This window comes from Dermacentor andersoni, chromosome 7 (assembly GCF_023375885.2).
Source record: "Dermacentor andersoni chromosome 7, qqDerAnde1_hic_scaffold, whole genome shotgun sequence".
Classification (NCBI taxonomy): Eukaryota; Metazoa; Arthropoda; class Arachnida; order Ixodida; family Ixodidae; genus Dermacentor; species Dermacentor andersoni.
The window spans coordinates 69,459,111-69,466,566 of NC_092820.1; positions in this window are offsets into that span (position 1 = coordinate 69,459,111).

Here is a 7,456-nt window from a genome sequence, read left to right on the forward strand (position 1 = left end):
TTTGTCCATTAGAGTGGGAGTGGTCGCGTCTGAGAGATCACTTTCAAATGTACCGTCCATCAGGATTAAACTCGTTAGAAAATATTTGATGATTCCGTGTTCCACAAGAAAGCTCACAAAAATGGCGCGAGGAGACTTGGCTAGCAAGACAGAGGGATGCGAATTCGCAGCCGCCACCTTTGACCGCCGTTGACTCACTACAAATTTGGAGGAGCATAATTGCACGATTGTCCAGCCTCGCGGACTGCGTTCAGAGATACATAGCTCGGTAGCACATGTGTGCATGCGAAGAGCAATGCTCGTCTTTGAGAGAGCTCACTGCGTGATATTAGGCATAACGTAGCAAACTCGTGCAGGTGCTAACAAAACGTAACAGGGCCTAGAAGTGCAATTTCTCGGAAAAATTACGTTGTCGCTCCATTATGCCCCCCCCCCCCCCCCCCCCCCCTAAGCCCAGTCTCCGTGCGTTCGACACTTACGGCCATGAAATAGTGCGGAGTGACTTGGCCAGCAACAAAAAGGTATATCCCACTTAGTTGACTATGCCGGATTGTGTCCGTCTCTATACGAAGCACTAACACAGGAGGTTGACGCAAGTGCAGGACCCCATCCATCAACGAGCTCGGTGGGCTCCCCGAGCACAGGCCTCTCTCGGACACCACCGCTATGGAGTTCATTTGCTTTCCCTGGTAACCAAGCGCCCTCTGCAAACGAATTCGGAAATTTACAATAGGGATGAAATGATGACGTTAGTTGCCCAAAGGTTAACAGAATTTCAACAACTATGCACGAACCACTTCGAGAAACACAAGGTATTCGTGGCGGAACAGCTTAAGACAGTCTCGAAGGCTGTTCCCACCAAAAAACGCGCAATTTCGATAGGAGCGGGTTTGGCAAAAACTAACATAACCTACTGCGTAACAGAATCTGACGGCTCCGACACGGAAACGTCACGGGCTTAAAATAAGAGTGGGCAACATGGCTAATCACGCTAAGAAATCACAACGAATACAAAATTCAGAACAACTAGAGATACGGCAATGGAACTGCCGCTCCTTCTCCAGGAAAGCGGCAGAGTTCCACCAGTTTATCAAAAACTCCGGAATCGCTCCGGACGTGATATGTCTGCAGGAAGTCGGGGCCAAGCCGGCCAAACTGCAGGGATACTACACTCTGAGCGATCCTCAAAATTCGAAGGTCGCTACGCTGGTGAGCCTGTCGATAAACGCTCAATTATTAACACTTCCGCAAACTGAGGGACACACTAATTCCATAGTTATCAGTGTGATGCCAAAGAAACGAAGTAAGGCACATACACTAATCACAAATCTGCACAGTCCTCCCAAAAGCAAAGGGGATGACCTACCCCCCATTCTCTCAACAACAAAATATTTAGTGGGCACCACGGATAGGCGGCGATAGTGGGTGACTTTAATGCACCCCACAAACTATGGGGATACGCGAAAACGTCGCCCAAAGGGTTCCTACTCGAGCGCACCGCAACGCCTTGGGCTTACGGGCAATCAATCAGATCAGCAAATCGACGCGCATGGGTAAGAGCGTCAGCGGAGACACGGCGCCCAACCGTGCCTTTACAATTAACATCAGAGACGCACAATGTGTTCGCTTTGACGAATACCTGGGAAGCGATCACGACATAATCCGAGTAGCACTCTCCACGCCCAACATACGGAGATCTATAGGAATGACTAAATTAACTGACTGGCCTCGTTATAGGGAACTCGAGAGAGCGCTGGAGGAGTCGGATACAGCCCCGACCAACATGCGAGAATTGACTACTAAAGACACCACTAAAGCCAATGAGCGTACAGCGGAGAGAGAGAGAAACTTTATTGCAATTGTAAAGATTTGAAGGAGGGGTGGTCGGAGCCTCTCAGTCCAGGGCCCCACTGGCCTCTGCCGCCTGCCTGACCTGTCTAATTAAGGACTTTTGTCCTGCCAGGTCGGAGCGGGCGAGCTGTGCCTCCCACTGCTCCATTGTCCTACTGGTATTTAGCCTATGAGGGTGCTTAGTGCACTCCCAGGTTATGTGTATTAGGGTAGGTATGCCACCGCACCAAGGACAGTTGGCCCTATAACGAGTGGGATACATGGCGTTTAGCAATTTTAAATGGGGGAACACCCCGGTCTGTATTTTACGCCAATCGGCGGCCTCTTCCCCGTTAAGTTGTGGGTGGGGCGGCGGGTATTTTCTGCGGACTCCACGCTGATGAGCAAGGATGTCTTTGGCATTTAAATTGGTGGAATTTTGTGAGGGATAGTGCGGGTGGTTGGGGTTAGAAGAGGACGCCGTCGCTCGGTTAGTGAACCCTCGAGCTAACGCGTTAGCATTTTCGTTCCCCTGTACCCCCGCGTGGCCCGGGCACCAGAGTAGGCGATGATGGTGGTTGAAGGATTTGGGAATTATCGCGAGGCTAGCCGCAGTCACGTGCCCCTTGAGAAACATGCGACATGTCTCCTGGGAGTCCGTGACCACGACCGAGTCCCTTTGCGAACGCTCCGCGTGGGCGAGTGCGATCGCCACTGCTAATATTTCAGCCGAGGTGGGAGATCCTGCCGTGGCCGACGCGGTAATTTGTTGTTGGCTGAAGGTACGACCAAAGGAGGTACGACTGCCAGGGCGTACCTCCTTTGGTAGCGCTGCCCGGTCGCCTCTGCATACAGAGCTGCGTCCGTGTAGTACGTGTTGTACCTATGGTTATTAGAGTACGCTGATTGAATGTGTTGTGCGCGTGCTTTGCGCCTTTCTTTGTTGTACTCGGGATGCATATTCTTTGGAATTGGGGCTACTGTAATTTTGGATCTCATCGAAGGAGGGAGAGATACGGCCTGCTCTGTGAGATAAATGGGGTATGCTGGGATATTCAGTCTAGCCAATATTGCCCTACCAGTTTTTGTGAAGCTGAGGCGCTCCCTCTGTCGCATCAGGGTGGCTTGCCTCAGTTCGTCGAAAGTATTGTGCACTCCCAAAGCTAACATGCGCTCCGTTGAAGTACATTTAGGCAGGCCCAGAGCAGCTTTGAAAGCGGTTCGGATTATTGTGTTAGCCTGCTTTTCCTCCTCCCTGTTCAGGATTTGGTACGGTAAGCCATACGTTATTCGACTAACCACTAAGGCCTGTACGTGCCTTAGGGTATCGTCTTCTCGCATTCCCGCTTTTCAATAAGTCACGCGACGTATCATTTGGGCTATGTTGTTGGCTGTGGATTTGAGGGTCTTGAGTGTCTGTACTGCTCTCCCGTCGCTCTGAAGACACAAACCCAGGACTCGCATCGTGGGTACCTCTCGGACTGATTGGCCCTCAACCACGATGTTAATGGATCCTCTGGATTTGTAGCCTTTCGCGTGTATCCGGATAACCTCAGATTTTTCGGGTGCGCACTTCAGGCCACTCCATCTAGAAAACTTCTCCACCGCTAATACTGTGCTTTGGAGCGTATATTCCTTATCCCCTAGTGAACCTCTGCTCGTCCACAGCGTGATGTCGTCCGCGTAGAGCGTGTAACCTAGGTCGGGTATCCGATCCAGATCGCGCGCGAGGCGACACATCGCTATGTTGAAGAGAAGAGGAGATAAAATAGCTCCTTGAGGTGTTCCTTTGTCAGGCATTTTAAATAAATCCGAAGTTATTTGGCCTATACTGATGCTCGCCTCGCGGTTGGAAAGAAACGCTCTTAAGTAATTGTATGTGCGCTCACCACAACCCGCGAGTTCGAGTTCTTCCAATATTGCGGCGTGAGAGACGTTGTCGAAGGCTCCTTTCAGGTCTAGTGCTAGGACTAGTCTCTCGTCGCCGTACGGTATATTAGTTAGAATTTCGTCTCTAAGTAGGAGGAACGCGTCCTGGCAAGATAAACCCGTGCGAAATCCTATCATGGAGTCCGGGAACCAGCTCCGCTCTTCCAGGTATCGCTGCAATCTGCTATGGATAACCCTTTAATAGAGCTTACCTAGGCAGGACGTGAGCGACACCAGCCGTAGTGTATCAATCGAGGGATTCTTTTTTGGTTTGGGGATCATGATTATTTTAGCCAATTTCCACTCTTGGGGCAAGTCTCCCTTGGCTCAGCACTCGCTATTAAATGTCTTTGTGATTTGCGCTAGGGCTACCGAATCCATGTTTCGAATCCTTGCATTTGTGATCGAGTCTGGGCCCGGTGCCGAGTTTTTAACTGCGGATTGTGCCGCCTCATACACTTCCGCGTACGTTATATCTTCGTCTAATTTAGGGTTCGCTTCCCCCGCGTATTGTCTCCTCGCGTACGACGATGCCGTGGCAGGTGAGGGTCCTATGTACTTTTTCTGAAGCGCATGGACGAGATCTTGGTCTGTACCCTCGAAGTTGTCTGCTATAATTTGGAGCTTCTTGTTATTCTCAGTACGCGTGCTCATCGGGTCTAGCATGCTTCGTAGTATTCGCCACGTACTGGTCGTTCCAAGAGTTCCTGACAGGGTTCCACAGAACGTCGCCCACTCGTTTTTAGCGAGCTCGTTGGCATGGCCTTGGGCTTGCTCTGCCAAGTGAGCGATGCGTTGTCTCAGGTGTTTGTTTAGACATTGCCTTTTCCAGGTCTTGGCCAGTTTCCGCCTCTCTTCGCATAGGCTGACTAGGTGAGAGTCTATCACTGGCACCTCCGCTGTACGCTCAATGGTTTTAGTGGTGTCCCCGTGTGCTCGTCGAAGGAATTCAGTCCATTCTCGCATGTTGGTCGGGGCTGAATCCGACTCCTCCAGCGCTCTCTGGAGTTGTCGATAACGAGGCCAGTCAGTTAATTTAGTCATTCCTAATCTTCTCCGTATGTTGGGCGTGGAGAGCGCTATTCGGATTATGTCGTGATCGCTTCCCAAATTTTCGTCAAAGGAAACCCATTGTGCGCCTCTGATGTTAACTGTAAAGGCACGGTCGGGCGCCGTGTCTCTGCTGACGCTGTTACCTGTGCGCGTCGGTTTGCCGATCTGATTGATTGCCCGTAAGCCCAAGGCCTTTGCGGTGCGCTCGAGTAGGAACCCTTTGGGCGACGTTTTCGCGTATCCCCATAGTATGTGGGGTGCATTGAAGTCACCCACTATCACCGCCTTATCCCTGTTGCCCGCTAAATCTTTTGTTGCTGAGAGAATGTGGGGTAGGTCGTCCCCTTTGCTTTTGGGAGGACTGTACAGATTTGTAATTAGTGTGTGTGCTTTACTTCGCTTCTTTGGCATCACACTGATAACAATGGAATTAGTATCTCCCTCAGTTTGCGGAAGTGTTAATAATTGAGCGTTTATCGACTTGCTCACCAGCGTGGCGACCTTCGAATTTTGAGGATCGCTCAGAGTGTAGTATCCCTGCAGTTTGGCCGGCTTGGCCCCCACCTCCTGCAGACATATCACATCCGGAGCGATTCCGGAGTTTTTGATAAACTGGTGGAACACTGCTGCTTTCCTGGAGAAGGAGCGGCAGTTCCATTGCCATATCTCTAATTGGTCTGAATTTTGTATTCGTTGTGATTTCTTAGCGTGATTAGCCATGTTGCCCACTCTTATTTTAAGCCCGTGACGTTTCCGTGTCGGAGCCGTTGGATGCTGTTACGCAATGGCTTATTTTAGTTTTTGCCGAACCTGCTCCTATCGCAATTGCGCGTTGTTTGGTTGGAACAGCCTTCGAGACTGCCTTAAGCTGTTCCGCCACGAATACCTTGTGTTTCTCGAAGTCCTTCGTGCATAGTTGTTGAAATTCCATTAACCTTTGGGTAACTAACGTCATCATTTCATGCATAAATATTTTCAAGTTTTCCGCGATCATTGTCTGGATCTGCGCTGCCGTTATCTGCGTATTTTTTGAGATTTGGGTTGTCGGAGACTGCGTGGAGACGGAGTTTATACCTGCCGCCGCTTTCGCTTTGGCTATTTCTTCAGACTGACGCGGTGTTTCCAGCTGCTGTATTGTGCTATTGAAGCGCGCCTCTAACTCTGATATTTGTTTCTCAAGTGATTGTCGTTTGCGTTCTTCTCCTGAGAGCTGTTCTCTTAGTCGCGCATTTTCCTTTTCCAATTTTTGAATACGCTTATCGTTTTCACCAGTATTCTGTTTTGGAGCAGTGGGAGAAACAACCCTCGCCCAGCTCACCTGCTGTTTTTTAGGCAGTGGCGAATTTGACCGCTGCGAAGCCCTGGAGCTGGAGGGGTCCCTCGAGGGGGTAGTGCTCTTCGCTCTGCTTCCGTGTGGAGATCTGGATCTCGATCGGTGCCGGTAGAAGTCCTCCTCTTCCATGGACTCGAACCAGCGCCCCGGTGCCTTTTTGGTGTTCTGTCCCGACCGCTCCCGCGATCGAGACTGGCGAGTCGTCTTCACGCGCTTGGCGGCAATCAGTTTGTTCGGGCACCGACGCGTCTCGTGCCCCGCAGCCCTGCACACGGCGCACTTCACTTCACATTCGTGTCCTTGTGGGGGTGGGTTTTCGAGTCCGCAGCCACGGCATATGTTCTTGGGGTTCGGACAAACGTCCGAGCGGTGTCCCTCTTGCATGCACTCCAGGCACATTTGGATTGTTGGCCTGTATTCCGTACACGCATCTCTACTCCCATGTAGTACAGGCATTTGGGGCGCGTGCCTCCTGAGAAAGTGAGGAGAGCGGTATTAGAGCTTCCTAGCATTCGGGCCCTTTCGATGGTGACTCCTTGGGTCCTGACTCGCAGGTGTTGCTGGAGATCTGCTGATTCGGTGTGTGCTGGGAAACCGTGCACCACCCCTTTGTAGCTATCATCTGGATCCGCTACGTACACGTTGAAGGGGTGTTGCTTGCCTCGCAGCTCCATGCACGTGATTCGACGAATGACGTCCGCCACTTCCAGTGAAGGTGTGGAGACGATGATGATATTTGTTCCCTCTCGCATTCGCAGTATGAAATCTTCTCCAGTGATTTTTCGATGGTTCGGTCCGTTTCCTGTGATTATCGTCCCGGTAGCCCGAATAATCGCTTGTGGTATTTCTGTTCTCAGATATTCCTTGAGCATTAGTCCTTTGTGGGGCTTCAGTATTATCTTGATGTCATTCTTCGGTAATGGTGGCAGAGGCTTCCCCTTCCTCGGGCACATGTTGCGACGACCGATTTGCCCGTCTCCTTGCGCGCCGCCTGCTGCTGATGGCTGCCGTTTATGTTATTCTTGTTGTTGGGAGCCGTTTCCCTGTCGTTGCGCTTGACAGCATCTCGCTGTCGCCGCGATAGAACTAACTGCCAGCCGTCCATCGCCTGGTTGTGGGCGGCGATCTCTTGGCTTTTGCTAGTCCCCGCTTCGGAAATTATTCTTGTGTCCCCGTTTTCGTCCGCGTTGTTAACCGGATGCGGGGGTGTTATTTGGAGGTCCATGTCCTCTGATGTAGCCATCTCGTACGCTCAGCAGAGGCGATGCAGTTATTAAGTGGTGAGGCGGTCGCTCACGGGCTAAGCCTATC